At 39.0% G+C, this 16,799-nt stretch overlaps 1 protein-coding gene across 1 annotated transcript in view; it reads right to left on the bottom strand.

The window, feature by feature from the left end:
* Positions 1-16,799, bottom strand: part of LOC146000107 (cysteine dioxygenase type 1) — a 63,197-nt gene that overhangs the window by 45,566 nt on the left and 832 nt on the right. The window lies entirely within an intron of this gene.

Genomic DNA, 16,799 nt, shown 5'->3' with positions numbered 1-16,799 from the left:
TCGGATCCGGATCTGAAAATTCCGGATCCGGATCCGAAAAATTTTAGGAAAGTAAGGATGTTTATAACATATTGTTACCTGCTAATATACATATATATATATAATATACATACATATATATATATATATATATATATATATATAATATACATACATATATATATATATAGTGTGTGTGCGCGCGTGCGCGATTTGTAATTAATTAATACACTTGCAAGGGAGGTCTAGGTCTCCCCCTCCGATTTCCATGAAACTTGAAAGGTGTATAGAGCCCCCCCCTCAAATGTCAAGATGAGGAGAAATTGAAGTAAGGATCTGACCCCGAAACCACGCAAATATGGCATAGGGCCTCTCTATACACCTGCCAAATTTCATGGAAATCGGAGGAGTACACAGGGGTCAGATGATCCCCACGTCAATTTGTCCTCATCTTGACATTTGAGGCGGGTTTTGCCTTCTAAAACAGTTTTTTTTAGCCGAAACAAAAAAAAACGTATTTCTTCCTTTGGGCCCCTCTATACACCTGCCACGTTTCATGGACATCGGAAGGGAACACAGGGGTCAGATCCCCACTTCAATTTGTCCTCATCTTGACATTTGAGGGGGTTTTGCGCCCTAGAACAGATTTTTAGCCGAAACAAGAAAACACGTATTTCTTTATTTGGGCCCGTTTATACACACACCTACCAAGTTTCATGGAAATCGAAGGGGGACACAGGGGTCAGATCCCCACTTCAATTTGTCCTCATCTTGACATTTGAGTGGGTTTTGCCCCGTAAAACAGTTTTTTAGCTGAAGCAAAAAAAACACGTGTTTCTTCCTTTGGGCCCCACTATACACCTGTCAAGTTTCATGGAAATCGGAGGGGGACACATAGGTCAAATGCCCACTTAAATTTGTCCTCATATTGACATTTGAGGGGGGTTGCCCCCTAAAACAGTTTTTTAGCCGAAACAAAAAAAAACGTATTTCTTCCTTTGGGCTCGTTTATACACACACCTGCCAAGTATCATGGAAATCGGAGGGGGACACAGGGGTCGTCAGATCCTCACTTCTATTTGTCATCATCTTGACATTTGAGAGGAGGTTGCCCCCTAAAACAGATTTTTAGCCGAAACAAGAAAACACGTATTTCTTCATTTGGGCCCGTTTATACACACACCTGCCAAGTTTCATGGAAATCGGAGGGGGACACAGGGGTCAGATCCCCACTTCAATTTGTCCTCATCTTGACATTTGAGTGGGTTTTGCCCCCTAGAACAGATTTTTAGCCGAAACAAGAAAACACGTATTTCTTTATTTGGGCCCGTTTATACACACACCTACCAAGTTTCATGGAAATCGAAGGGGGACACAGGGGTCAGATCCCCACTTCAATTTGTCCTCATCTTGATATTTGAGGGGATTTTGCCCCCTAAAACAGTTTTTAGCTGAAACAAAAAAAACACGTGTTTCTTCCTTTGGGCCCCTCTATACACCTGCCAAGTTTCATGGAAATCGGAGGGGGACACTTTTGTTAGTCTTACACTTTGTAATTATATAACACTGCATATATTATAATGTTTTATTTTAATTTGTAAAACTGTAACTGTAGAACAATTATATAATTTTTGTATAACATTTCTATCTTGTTATATGTGTTAAAGGTTTCAACCTGGAATGGAATGTCTCACATTTATGTGTGTTTTCATTTCCAATACATTCGAATGAATACATATTCGTTTCAATGGCATTTACAAATCACCTCTGACATTTTATGTTAAACAAGTAAGATTATTTTTGTGCACGAGTGTGTTAGCCGATGCGTAGCAAAGTACTTTAGGAACAACACTTGAAAAAAATTCTTGTAGGACTAACTAATGAAAAATTTCTTTGTAATAGAAGATCATAATACCATTTAAGGTATGGTAATATTATAATTGGATTGAGATACGAAACTTTCGGATCCGGATCCAGATCCGTAAGTTTTGGATCCGGATTTTTCGGATGCGGATCCGTTTGGCCGTCCCTAGCCCAAACCATTGATTCTCCCCCAAAACCTTTCCCTGCCTTCTTTTTTCTTTTCCTAGCTCTCAGCATGCGGTTTTCTTGTCACTTGAGGGAGGGAAGACTGGCCGATTGTGAAAGAAAAAAGGGACGGCCGAGGAGTGAGGAGGGGGGTTCAATAGGAGCGCCAGCGGTACAGAGGGGGAAAGGGCTAGCGCGACCAGCTTAGAAAAGTCGAAGTTAAAATTTATATACATTGCTCTGTACGGCGAAAAGCTACAGACATTCTAAAGAAAATTCTGTAAGATCAGTTTCATTTCTTTGCTGTAGAAGAACAGTTGAAGCTTTCTTGTGCTTCAAAATGTTGATTTAAGTTATTACATACAATTGGCGAGCAAGTGAATTTTACGAAATTGAGATAAGGAAAACTACGTAATAAATAATTTTAAAAAAACATAACAAATTTCATATTTGATCTTTAACTCAGTAAAATTTAAATGCCACACACTTGACTGTTCGAGCACGGAAGGTCGACGCAAGAACCTATTTTTTAGGTATCGTCACCAGCGGTGATACGGGCTCTTAATTCTTGGAATTTTGAAAAGTGTGGAACCAGTTATTCTTTCGATTTAATGGTAAAACGTAACCTGGTGTCTGTATTGTAACCTCAATTTTTCGTTCTAACGCTGTTTTTCTTTGGTTATTCTGTTCAAATAGTAACTAACTGTAGCCTTGTAATCAAGGGGTCGCGGGTTCGTTACCCGGTGGAGGCCCATAGTGGTTCGGATTCCACTTTAAACTGTAGGTCCACTCCCGATTAGCCTTACTGTGCACAAAGTGGACTTAAAACACAAACTCAAACTAACTAACTAACTGGACTTTATTTCCATTATTAACGATTAAACTAACAAACGTTCTGCTATTCTGTAACTTGCAATAAACGATCTCAATTCGGGGAGGTTCTATAGACCAGTTCGATCCCACTTTCCGACGCTCATATTGTTCCTATGCTTACGAAACAGCATTATATAAAACCACTATGCACTATACAAGTATGTGTTTTATAGGTTAAATAAGAGATATACTATATCGACAGCTGGGTGAAGGTTAGTGAATGTAACGCGCTACGAAGCTGGATATCCTGGGTTTGAACTCTTATCAAGGAGGATTTAAACCCACATCGAACAGGGAATTAAAAAAGTTGGAACTGGAATTTTCGTAAAAAATAAAACATTCAAATGCTGACCAAAGCAAATTTATTGTATAATAAAATATACACTAAAAACGTAACGTTTCCACCCTCTAACAGGATCTTCTTGAGACAAAGATTCACAATAAATTGAGAGAGATCTTTGTCTGAAGAAGATCCTGTTAGAGAGTGGAAACGTTACTTTTTTAGTGTATATTTTATTATACAATAAATTTGCCTTGGTCAGCATTTGAATGTTTTATTAACATGGAAACAAGGCTTAACAGTGTCACCATTGAGAATTTTCAGTCAGATCCAGGAACAGCACTGGAATGAGGACAGCAGAAGTGAAAATGAAGGTGTTTCAGGTGAGCTGCAAGAATTAAACCCGTTTCCCTCAAATTTCAGAATTCAAAATGTTTGAGGGGGCCTCCCCAATGGCGCAGTGGTTGCGTCGTCGCCTTGTAATCAAGGGGTCCGAGGTTCGATACCCGGTGGAGGCACATAGTGGTTCGGATTCCACTTTACACTGTAGGTCCAGTCCCGATTAGCCTTACTGTGCATAAAGTGGACTTAAAACACCAAATAAATAAATCAATAAATCAAAATGTTTGAAAATTGTAGCTCGATCATTTCAGCATGGTCTCCCTTTTGTATTTTTGTAAAACTGAGAATAATTTCTTGAAAGTGTGTTACAAATTTTGGTTTCTGAACTTCTATTAATCCAACATGCCAGAAGTTTCGGGGGGTTGAATCCTAACCCTCTCTCTAAATACGGCCATGCCCCAGAAGTATGACCGATTCAATTATTGTTTCAGAAGACATTACAGAACCCTAGCTAGAAATTCTTAAGTTCAGGGCAATAATGTAATACGGTTCTTCTTTCAAATAACTCATCCTCCCCCGTTTTCTCGGGGTAAATATAATTATTTTAGTAACCCATAACAACAGTTACGTGGATTTATCTTCAGTGCGAATTTAACTTGTTAAAGTAAGACTTTCCTGTGACAAGAAGTTAGAAATGCGGATTCAATATATTTTTGTTCCAAATTAAGCAGTATACCAACATTAAGCATTATATTTTAAGAAGTGGTGCTATCGAGAATATAGTTCATGTCTTGTAATGCGCCTCTAGAATACAACTTCACATCCACACCAGAAAAACGCCAACGCACTTTTGAAACAAATGAATGCGAGCGAAGCGAGCAAGAAAATTTTTACATCCATTTCTTTGCACGCTTTCAAGAATATTAATTTAATGAGGTGTCAATACTTTCTTAGGATCCAGAGATATTTAGACTTTTCCAGCTTCTCTTTTGGCACGTTCGGGGTCGAAAATTTAATGTTCGAACTCTCTCTCCACTACAGAAATCCCTTAACAATCTAAGATTTAACACTTTATCAATAGCTTCCTATCTCCCCCTTTAAATTTAATATAGATATAGATTTATTTACATCCACTTGTTCATATTCAATCCTATACCACCAAAATGTCAATGCCAATTTTAGACTCACTGTTGATATTGCCTCCTCCAAAAAAAATATTCTCATTCTCCACACCAGAATTTCCGCAACAGTCTAAGACAAAAGTAATACACAAGAAATGGATAACCCCCCTCAATTTAATGTTCAATCCCCCCTAACTAAAATACCCGCTATAATCTAAGACCTAGAGTTGGATACTGCCCACCCACCCTACGTTTAATTCAGAATCCCCCCCCCCCAGAATCCATGTGTTAATTAAGGCCTACTATGTAAGAGTTGGATATTTCTACCCCCCAGAATAATACCCTACACACTTTATTTTCTTCATCTAATGGATTAAATATGGTGTGAAAATGTTACATATATTTTGGAAAAATATATAAATGTTGAATATTTGAAGGGAAAAAATCCCCCTCAAAAATCTCGATGACGCAACCTGCGCCATAATCCCCCCACCCCCGGTATTGCAGAAAACGAAATAAATTAACATGGTGACGGACAATTCGCCTACTATTACCCTTACCTTCTGCTGTATGTACTATGCCTTTTCGTAGATTACGAAAGAAAAATACTATATGTGAAATCCACGAATCTCTTCCTCGAAATTGCATACGTGTAGGATATAGAATACCCCTCTTTTTCTTTTTCTTTTTTTTTTCGAGCACTCATAGCCTGAAAATAAGGTCCCAACGTGAAGAACATTCGCGGCCATAAGTCTGTATGTCTGGTTGTTTGATACAGTACAAGTTTATATTTTTCGATATTAATTATCATGTTTTAATTGTCTGCAAGATATTACGGTGATTGTGATCCCACTTAAAGGTGTATGACCAGTCTCAATTTGTCTATCAGAGCATAAAATGGACTTAAAACCGAACCTTTTCTTTTTCTTCTATGTCTGTCAGGGGAGACTAGAGAACACCCGCCCCCAGTACCTTTGTGCTGATTTGATTTAATGAAGAACGCTAAACAAACTCTTTCAGCTTTTTTTTCCCAATCCAATTAATTCCGGTTTGCACATTCCAACATGTAAAGCATACTGTTTTTCAGATAAACTTAGCCACTTGCAGTGCATTTTTGTTCCTCGTTCACAACTGATAACAACTTAAAACATTTCAACATCGCATTTTCGGTCACCGGGTTATCTTAACTTACACAAAAGTGACATTGATAGCCGCGCGACTGAGTAAGCAAATGCCGAAGGGAAATTTTCAGACTTGGATGAAAATATACAACATAAATTAATCATCTCGACTTTGTGATTCGTTATCTCCCTGTGCGTCCGGCTCTTTCCATTGCTGGATGTTCTACGCGTAGACAATTCCAAACCGCCTCATGGCAACGGTTTAGTGTCTGAGAACGAAGCGGTGACTTGCCAGAGATCAGTGATGGATTTGCTGCTTTTTCTCTCTCAAGAAGTGCATTACGTTTTAGTTGTCGCTCATTCATTGATGTTTTATTGTTAGTTCTAAACAGAGGCGCAACCACCTTAAATTTTTATCTGGGGGTGCGGTTTCAACAATCTCCATGTTTCTTACCGATCAAATATGAATAAAATAGCTACAAGTATTTTTGTAAAAATCAAAACTCTTCACTTCGACGTGGTTCCTTTCCAAAATATTTATTGGATTTGTGAGGAAACGTTCCGCCAACAAGATTAATAAATTTCTTATTCAATTTTACGTTTGAGCAGTCCGTAAATTTCAAATTCTCCCCAATTGCCTTTCTTCTTACGTACGTCAATGTTTGCCCCCACCGTACAATTGATTTACATTCAAGATTTTGGGAGCACCCCTATGGTGCATCAGTGGTTCTCGACATAGTCTGCTAACGTGAACACTTAAGTTTAGACATCAAGAGATGGTCGCCGTATACTCTTACTCTTAATCTATGATTTATCTAAACGACTCGAGCGAGTAATTGCTTAATTTTATGTATGTCAAAGACAATCACCTTTTTAGACGTCAATGAGAGAAAATCTGCCTTTTTTAGATGTCAAAGAAGACTTCTATATTTTGTCAATTTTTCATGTAGCCAACGTTTTTGGTTTGAGGAGACAAAGGTCAGATTGTACCAAAGATCGGGGTTTATGCTTTATGAACACCTCGGCATGCATATTCCAAGGGAATATGAGTGCAGTACTTCAGATCTACTGTAGACCCAGTTCCGCTTATCGGAGCACAGAATTGGACTTAATTCTTTTCGTCAAAGAGAATGGATATTTGCTTTTGCATTTTCCTTTTCTTTCTTAACTTTAGTTATTTTATTCGTTTTTCGACCGCTCTAGGTAAATTGTGACAACAAGCAAGAAGGATGAGGAGTTAACAAAAGAGGTGAGGGTAAAAACTTTGGCCAAGTTTCTTTCAATTCCATTTTATGCTTGAATAGACTAATTGAACTTGCAACATACCTCCATCGGGATCGAACCCTAGATCTATTGATTACAATGCTATAAAGTTATCACTACGCCATCGGGGTAGCCGAAAATTGAAGGAACAATCACAATGACACGTCAAAGTCAATGCCTTAGGTATCGAGGACTAGATCCTATAGGATATCTGTATTCGTTTGGCTACTATACTAACATTAACAATATGAGATTAACACAGTAAATATTCTACGTTCAGTTCTTAATTAACTAACTCTCCAACCTTCTAAAACCCGAAGGTTTATGGCTGCAGCAACACAGGCTCAGGGGCGTAGCGAGATTTATGGGGCCCCAGGGCAGACTACCTAGGTGGGGACCCCATTAACAGCTAATATAGTGGGAGGATCTATGAGTACAAGATATGCGTAAGTTTAGAATATGGGCTGGTATACAACGGGTTGGTATAATTCTCCTGATTATGATTAAAGATGTGTGTGTTTTTGACAAATTTTAGAATCAAATAATAAGAATTGTAGCAAATAACTAATAAAATAGATATTGTTAAATACAATATACATTCTTTACTCTAACAAATTAAGAGTAATGATTAATTACAATGCTTGCGTTATTGATTAATTGATTATAATTTACAAAGTTAGACTTTAGACTTAAATAATTTCTTTCTTGATTTCTGTCTGGAGAAGCATCGATTACTTTCTTAAATGCAATTTTTTAGCTCTCAGAGAAGCCAAACCACTAAAGCGTTCCTGTTTTCTTACTGCGTAAATAGGTTTTTATAATTTTCGATTTAGAAAAAGATCTCTCTGCCTTTGCTACTGAGACAGCGACGGTAAGGAACATGAAATAAGCCGTGTACACATCAGAATAACTGAAAGTCAATGGACTATTTTGTATCACAATTAGATCAGCAAGCTCTTTCACATAATTCATATCCTTCATTATGTGTTTGAAATTACGAGGGCAAATCGAAAAGTCATTGTTTTCGTACTTCCAAATGATAATTTTTGTGGCTGAAATAAACGTTTGGAAATATTTATGCACAAAAAAAGAAGGTTCACTTTCTATGTGTCTACAACTGCTTTCATGCCTTTAATACGATTATCCAGTTGTTAGCAAATTGTGTCTATCATCGGGTAAAATATTGATACATTGAACCAGCTCTTGCGGCATATTTGGTTTTTCTTGTTCACGGATTTTACCAAAAAAATATAGACATTGTGAACAGGGCTATTTCCTTGCCTTCTACAGCATCTTTAAGAACAAAATTTCAATTATGACTATCGAAATGTACGTAATAAGATTAAGGAACTGGCTTACGCAGAGGGGACCTGTTGGGGCTAGAGTCCCTCCCGAATTTTTTAGAAAATCAAAATTTTCAAAAGCAAGCAGTAAAGAACTTGGGAAAACCGAAGTGCTAAATGAACCCCCCTTAAAAAGAACCCTGTTTGCCATCTTTTACTTGGAACAAGTTTTGAAACCAACGTCAAAAGTCGTAATTACGTAATTCATACACTCGTATGAAGTGTATTTCGTATCGTATCTCGCCTTCTCTACAACGCGTACGTATTATCCGACTTTACAATTCCAGGTCCTTCCGAAAATAAAAAAAACTGCGTATGCTAGGGGATTAATGTGCAATATGTTGGGTTCTTTTTTGTAGGAACACCGATATAGAGGCCAGGGTTGCAATCTTTTCTTGTGTTAAATTTTTCATAATTTTACCCCGTTAGCATAGTTTGAAATCGTGGAATAATTACTGCAGGCGTGCATCCATACGAAACCACCACTTGGGGCTTACACGTCAGCATAACTTGCCTGCAGTGAGCCAATCTGACAAAAAGATAAGTCAGGAAAATCAATTACAGTTTTTCGGCGTTTCTGGGCCCGCCCCGGCTGCCCCAGCCAAGTTACGCCCCTGCAGGCCTTCCATCTGTCCCTATCTTGAGCAAGATCTATCCATTATTTTCCATCCCTACCGATTTCCTTTAGGTTCATCTCAACTTATCTCTCCAACTTCGTCTTGCCCTTCCTACTGGTCTCTCACCATCAGGTTTCCCAACAAGAATCTGTAAACTTTTCTTTCCTCTCCCATTCGTGCCACATGGCCTGCCCACCTAGGTCTTCTTGATTTAATCATTCTAATAATATCTGGACATGAATACAAATTGTGCAGTTCTAATTTATGTAACTTTCTCCAGACACCTGTCTCCTCATCCCTTTTAGGTCCAAATATTTTTCTAAGGATTTTATTTTCAAATACAGTATTCTTATGTTTCTCTCATCCTACAAAATTCCTTATACTAGGCAGATCGGAAAGTAACGCACAATATTTTTTTTCTCCCCAGATATTGCAGCTGGAATGCTGAAATTGTACGACGAGAGAGTTTGAAGTTTGCACCACAGAGGGTATTTTTTTCCCTCTGCAGCTCTAGCGAGAGAAGCCTGAACTACGAAACAAACATGGCGCGCATGTTACTGTCGTCCACGTGTGAAGAGCAGCAAAGTGTGGTTCCATTTTTGTGATCCAAAGACCATACACCGAGTGAAATTCACAGGGACATGCGGGGGGGCGACTGTCTGGACCGTAGCAATGTCTCCAGGTGGTGTGCATTCTTTCAAGAGGGCCGTGTGAACCTTAGTGATTCGCCACGCTCCGGGCGGCCGGTTACAGCTTCAACTCCGCAGAATATCCGCGCCATTGAAGCAGCAATTGTGAACGACCGGCGTGTGCACCTGCGAACCTTATCGCATACATTCAACATTTCCTAGTGCGGTGTACCATATTGTTCATGACACGTTGAAATTCCGTAAAGTTAGTGCTCGCTGGGTGCCTAAGATCCTGACAGACCACCACAAGGGCCAGCGAATGATGACAAGCATGGATCACTTAACGCGTTACGCCGCAGAAGGGCATGACTTTTTGAAAGGAATCGTCACTGGTGATGAGTCGTGGGCGTACCACTACACGCCCGAAACCAGCAGGCCTCTATGGAGTGGAAACATGCTGGTTCCCCAGTACGAAAAAAATTCAAAGTGACTCAATCTGCTAGGAAAGTGCTTGTGACAGTGTTCTGGGACATGTTTTGTGTGTTATTGGTGGACTTTGCTGAACACGGGACCACTGTGAATGCTGCAGCCTACATTAAAACTTTGGTTAAGTTGCGTCGTGCCCTTCGTGACAAACGCCGCAACATTCATGCTGATGGTGTCAAACTTCTTCGTGAAAATGCCCGTCCCCATGTTGCTGCTCCTGTTCGTGAGAAACTCATCGAATTTGGGTGGGAGGTGCTCCAGCATCCACCATACAGTCCGGACCTGGCACCATCGGACTTTCATCTGTTTGGTCCCAAGATGGAATTCCTGGCCGGCCAACACTTTGCGACAGAGGCGGAAGTGAAATCAGCAGTCCGCAGATGGCTAAACTCCAACCAAACGGACTTCTACGAACAGGGCATATTGAAACTGGTACCACGATGGGAGAAATGTATTGAGAAACTTGTTGACTATGTAGAAAAGTAGGTCAAAGATGTCAGTTCATTTGTGATTTGTTTGGTTTTTGTTACATATTAAACTTTTTGCGAAAAAAATTATTGTGCGTTACTTTTCGATCTGCCCACGTTCTTAAAATTTCAAATCTATCAAACAAGATTTTTCTCTTTCCAATTGTTCTCTTCAATGTATCATTATTTTTAATGTTGGCTAATATATTAACATATTCATGTAAACATTTCTAGGTGTCGAAAATATCTACATTTGATTCAAGAACCATAGTCGAGAATTGTGTGTTGCAGAGAAGAGTAAGCATGTTTACAAAAGGGATCATTTAATGAGATCGCTGGGTACTTTCAAGCATTTCTATATAAATCATATTTTTATTAATATAAGAACAGAGACAAGCACATAAATGCAGGGAGAGAGTAAGTGCTGACTCGTAAAACTAATATTTTTTTTACAGAAGTACTCGCCTAAATGAAAAGCTTAATTTGCATATATAGATCTGCATTTAAAGAAGAACTATTCTAGAAGCCCCTCAAATAATAAGTATAATGTTTTATCATAACTTGTTGACAAAGAAATCTTATTTTGTAATGCACTACGCATATAATTACCTAGGACGTGTAATGGAGATGCATACAAATTTGCGCCGTTAAAATATAACCTGTTTGTAAATAAGTCACGTACATGCGTTTTCATGTGATAGGTAAAATGTCAATAGCGATCGGCGTCATCTTTTTCTACAATCTCGAAATCGCCCGAGCACTTCCAGAATACTGATAATCAAAACCAGTAAATATAAGTGAGTGAAGTAGAATATTTATCAAGCTTCAACGGACCTTGTTGCCTTTGAATTACATCGGAGTAAAAATAGAATAATATCAAAATATTTACAAAATTGCTTTCCGAGGGAGAAGGTTCGAATCGATAACAAACCGAACAAGCAGGTAGGTTGAATGCAGTACCCCTTATCACGATAATGCATTGTACGCTCTGCGTCCTGCTTTCAGAGAGATTTCACCCAGAAACGACACGTGTCGCGTGTCTCTCGAGGATTTTCATCAATCGAATGAAAGGCTTGTGTTACGTATCATGCCGCTACAGTGTGAAACGTTGCTGTCGTTCCAGGGTGACATGTGCCGCTTTTCACTTCGGTGTGAAATCTAAGGTCGACAGTGGGAGATAGAAATTGAGGTGGCTGGTAGAATTTGTAATGATGCCACTAGTTCGCTTCTCGATATTAATCGAAGTTAATGGCAAAGTATGCTCTCGGTCGAAGCCCGTTTTTGGTATTATACCTGATACTAGGGGCATGCGGGATCGGAAAATTCCAAATGATCGTGTTTAAAATTAGCTAATTCTAGATGTTTTCTGTACTATAAATCTCTGAAATTTCTTTAAAATAGAAGTATTTATTCCAGAAATGAAAAAAACAAACAATTAAGGGTGTTGCAGGAACATTAAGTAGTGTTTTTTGAGAGGTCAACACTATTATGGGGTGAATATCGTTTGCCCCGCCCACGAAAAGAGTACCTTACCTGACCCTTCTTGGGGAAAAAATCCTGTGACCATGCTTGAGAGGGGAAATAGGATGTAGAATTCGAGATTTTCACAGTTGGAAAATTTCGAACATTTTACGTCCCCCACTGTTAGCAAGTTCATATTTAGAGAGTACTTGGGCAGCACCTCCCTTCCTCTAAAAGAGTGGCGCTGTCCTAAATGTGAATGGATTACATACATTCTTGTTTGATTTAAATATTCCGAACTTGTTTGACGTTAATAAAAAGTAAGTGCTGTCGAACTAGCTCAAAATTGAGTTATTTTTATGTGTTTATGGTTTTGTATTTGCTATCATCCACATTCAGATCCTAGTGTGTCTTTCCAGAAAATGATATGAACCAAATCCTACGAAGGTGACATATCAATACGGTTCAGTCAAATCTGAAAGTGTAGTTAAATATATAAACTGTAGTCAGAATTATTTTAAATGTTTACTACGGTGGGAGATTATTACATATCAAAGGTACATTTGATCAGCTGTCACTAACAACAATTCTGTAATCCTGCAACCTTTTTATGCTCCCCTGCCTTTTCTCTGTTTCTCTTCCTAATTTATTTTGCAGTTGATGCTGAAAGTCAGTTGTTGAGAAATGGGCGTTGTAATTCCCAGAATATCGTAGTTTATTGCGAAATAATGTTCGACAGCGCTATCGTGCATTGGCAAAGGTCGCTGAACGGCATGAGAACGATAAAAGAGACTGATGATATGGAATTTTAGGTTGTTAACTGCAATTCTCTTCAGAATAAACTGAAATTTGCTCCTTAACAAGCTAATTCTATAAAATCCACATTTATCCACTATCTCGAGCATCATGTTAGCACACCTACGCGCTGCGTCAATGTTTGGAGTTGGAGATTTTGTTCTTTTAACTCTACTTTATGCACAAATATGCCAATAGGGACTTGGTCTACAGTTTAAAGTAAGATCCCTGTGCCTTCACCAGGTACCAAACCCGGGACCCTTTGTTTACAAGGCTACGGCGTTATCGTTTTCGAGAAACGGAGAACTAACAAAAACAGCCAGCACTCGAAAACCACAGACAAAAAAATCTTTGCAAACTCTCAGATTATCTTCATATGGCCAAACTTTGCTCTGATTGGCTGTTTCACAGAATCCAGTCGAGGAAAGCCAGTAGCAATTACAACATGTCCTATTCCTCGAAACCAGTCAAGCAGCCAGCGAGGTAGCCATCACATCCGGGCAGGTAGCCAGTTCAGCGCCAACTAACTGGATATCCAGTTCCGTGTGATTCGGCCTTAGCTATTTGTCTATTACTAGGTCCTCCCCGATGGCATGGTGGTACCGTCGTCGCTTTTTTCATCAAGGAGTCACGGGTTCCATACCCGGTGGAGGCACCTAGTGGTTCGGATCCCACTTTAAACTGTAGATCCAGTCCCGATTAGCCTACTGTGCATAAGTGGACTTAAAACACCAATTGAATCAACCAATCAAAGAGCCAATTTCTAGCTTGTTAGTGCGAAATCTTTGGAGTTTGCAATCAGTATACTTGAGGGGGGCGAGGAGGGTGTGTTGATTTTGAGAAGAGGGGTCGCAATGAAATAACTGTTTGTACGAGCAAGAATTTTATGACGATTGTTCCCAGCATGGCTGGACAAAGACTTACAGTAAATAATGGTAGTGACTACCTCCACATCGTTTTGCGCAAGGATGAATGGAAAGAAGCGCCTGGGGTAGCAGATGGTTGGCAGATTTAAGGTATTCGGAGGAAATTTCAGCAGGAAGATAGTGATCTTTGGAAGTAAAGATAGCTGGGACACGAGGCAGATTCGTTACGGACAACGTGCGACGAATTCGGATTTGCGAGGGGGAATCTTGCAGAATATAACTACCAAGAGCTTGCTAAAAAATCGAAGATATGTTGGAACATCCAGAAATACGAGATAGAGAAATGAGAGAATGCTTATAGGGAACAACTGCTTTCAGCAACACGAAAGCGACAAGCGACACGTGCAGCTTGTCGTATTTCTTCGGTTCGGAATGTGGTATTTTTTTAACGAAGGTTCATTTCTAAGCAACATGGGTTGTTGCTTTGGTCTGGTCACTTCTTACTTCGGTCTGACCTATGCAACAAGAAATAGGCAAAAGCGAGAAGTGTCGCTTGGAAACGAACCTACAGTAATGAATGCAATCTTTCGAACAGAAGCGACGCGAGAAGCATTAGAGGATATCGATCATCCAGTGAAGTTATGCCACAAACCAGTCCGTTACTTTTACAGTAATTGATTATATCTCTTCACTGGATTCAGGTGTTCTTTTGCTCCATCTTTAGTTGCTGACCGCGAGGTGTGGGGGAGGGATTACAAACAGCAAAGCAGATTACAGACCTTGCTTTTGGTCAGTTCCTTAGATGACATGATTTTATGTGGGAATATAGGTATCGTGTTGTGACGATAACAATTATTGTATGCCTGCCTTACTGTAGCTTAGGCGTTGTAACAGTAGTATTTTTTACTTTGAAAGCGTTAAAAACATTCCAGCTGTTTTAAGGATAAGCAAATAATTTCATTAGTATGGAAAAGCAAACAAAGCCCGCAATTTTCTTCGTAAGGTTTACAATATATTCATAAATTTCTCACTCAAAGAAATTATCGAGAACAGTTCTCTTATCACAATATTTTTACAAATAGATATCTGAATCGGTATTTTAGTCATGTACTTGAATCTGGAGTACTATTAAAACAAAATTATTAAGCTTGAATACATTGAAAAATGGAAGTAATGATGGATTTCGAAAGAGTGTTAAAAATAAGTAGGATAGCCTTTTTTGGATGTAATACAGCTGATTCAAACAAAACATACTTTATTCCGAGTAAATAATTATTTGCAACTGATTAATTATTTTGTTTGTATTTTTTCGAGACTTCCGAGACGAGACGAGACTTTTCATGAGCCGTCTCGTTCCGAAAACGAGACTGGACAGAAAACGAGGCAACCCTATCGGTGAGACCTTTCAGCATGGACGTCCGCAGGATTTTTTCCAGGGAGGGGCAAGGAAGGTATTTTTTTCCAAGGAGGGAAAACAAGTCACATTTTCCCCCAAAAGAGTGTAGTTCCCTAAAAAAAAAACATTGCTTAAATTTGAATTTATGGTGTTAATGCAATAATTAACACATATTATTGTGGCCAAAATGAAATGATATGTGTGAAATACATAATTTTTGGTTGACTTTAATTTTCCAGGGTGGGGCCACGGCCCCCCCTTGCCCCCTCTTCCGGACGCCCATGCCTTTCAGGATACGAAATATAGGTGTACACACGGAATGCAGAGCTTGCAATGAGGGGTGTAATGCTTACTTAGTCAAAATCATCTCCACTTATATATTTATTTGGTTTTATACAGAGCGATTCAGATTATTATTATTTTAGTGTATTAGTAGTAATGTCTCTTGTTTGCAGTAAGGTTACTCTCACGCTCGAATATATTTTTCGCATCTTTTAAAACTATAAAATGTTTGCCGAGAATGCAATTAAAATAATATATACTGCATAATGAAAGAAAGTTGTAACAGATCAGAAAATAGTTCAATATGAATTAGATTTTGGACATGGGTATCAGCACCAGAATTGGTGGAAGATAGTTTTGTTGTAATGTGTTCTGTAATGTACATGATGCCATGTTTTTATTTATTTTTGTGGAGATGAAAATTGGAGGTAGCCTCCTTCTGGCGCCTCCTATGCTTACCCCTGTTGTTCAGCATGCGGTTAAAAGAGTACTCAACTCACGATGCGGAATTGTTATAAAGTACAGCGTGTCCAAAAATCATTGCCCTGATTTCAGATCGTTATTGCTTTTCACAGTTGTCGTTGATTTTTTATTTTCCTCTGCTTGTTTGTTTGAATTCCACTTTATGCACAGAAAGGATAATCGGGACTGGCCTACAGTTTAAATTGTGATTTGAACTTTGTGCCTCCACCGGATATCGAACCCTTGATTGTTATTTTCCTCCGCACTCCTGCAGTTAAGTTAGTGCTATCTTCAAGTTTTGGCCGTTGTGTGCTCCAGTTTTCAATCCGCCGCTAGAAGCGCTGTAGCTGTTGAATGTGTGTGAAATACATAGTGTCGGTACAGCTAAATATATACACAGTGTGTTCTTTTTGGCATTGCTCATTGGATTTTTTTTACCTTTGGGGATACGTTAAGGACATGGTGTATGCCTCACCTGTGTCCGATGTGTATACGTTGCGTTCATGTTTTCGCAAGCTGTTGCAGTTACAGTTGTCGCTCCCTCCATGTTGACCAATGTTTGGCGGGAGATTGCATACCGCTGGACATTTTGCGTATCACTGGAGGTGCCATGTCGATTTCCAAAAGTAAAGACTGCTCACTCAATATAAGTTATAAACAGTCGAAATCATGGTAAACAATTTTGGATAAGCTGTAGTTGTAAAAGTTACGATATTCAATGGAGAAAGGATAAACTAAGTCATTATATTCAATATATTGGGCTTGATTGATTAATTGATTTGCTAATCACGAGGATGAAGTGTGATAAGATTAAATTGATGAAAGGACAATCACAAACACACTGTAGATGGACAGCACAAAACACAGGCCCTACAGAGAATTATACTGTCCAAATGCCAGAGCATCGTTACAATATAGGCCTATTGTGCTTGTGCCCCTTTCTGGGGGTGCGTAGCCCTGGGTAAGTTCCCAGCGCCAATGGTCCCGA

This window comes from Lepisma saccharinum, chromosome 1 (genome assembly GCF_977018435.1).
Source record: "Lepisma saccharinum chromosome 1, izLepSacc3.1, whole genome shotgun sequence".
Classification (NCBI taxonomy): Eukaryota; Metazoa; Arthropoda; class Insecta; order Zygentoma; family Lepismatidae; genus Lepisma; species Lepisma saccharinum.
This window is presented reverse-complemented; position numbering and strand designations above follow the sequence as displayed.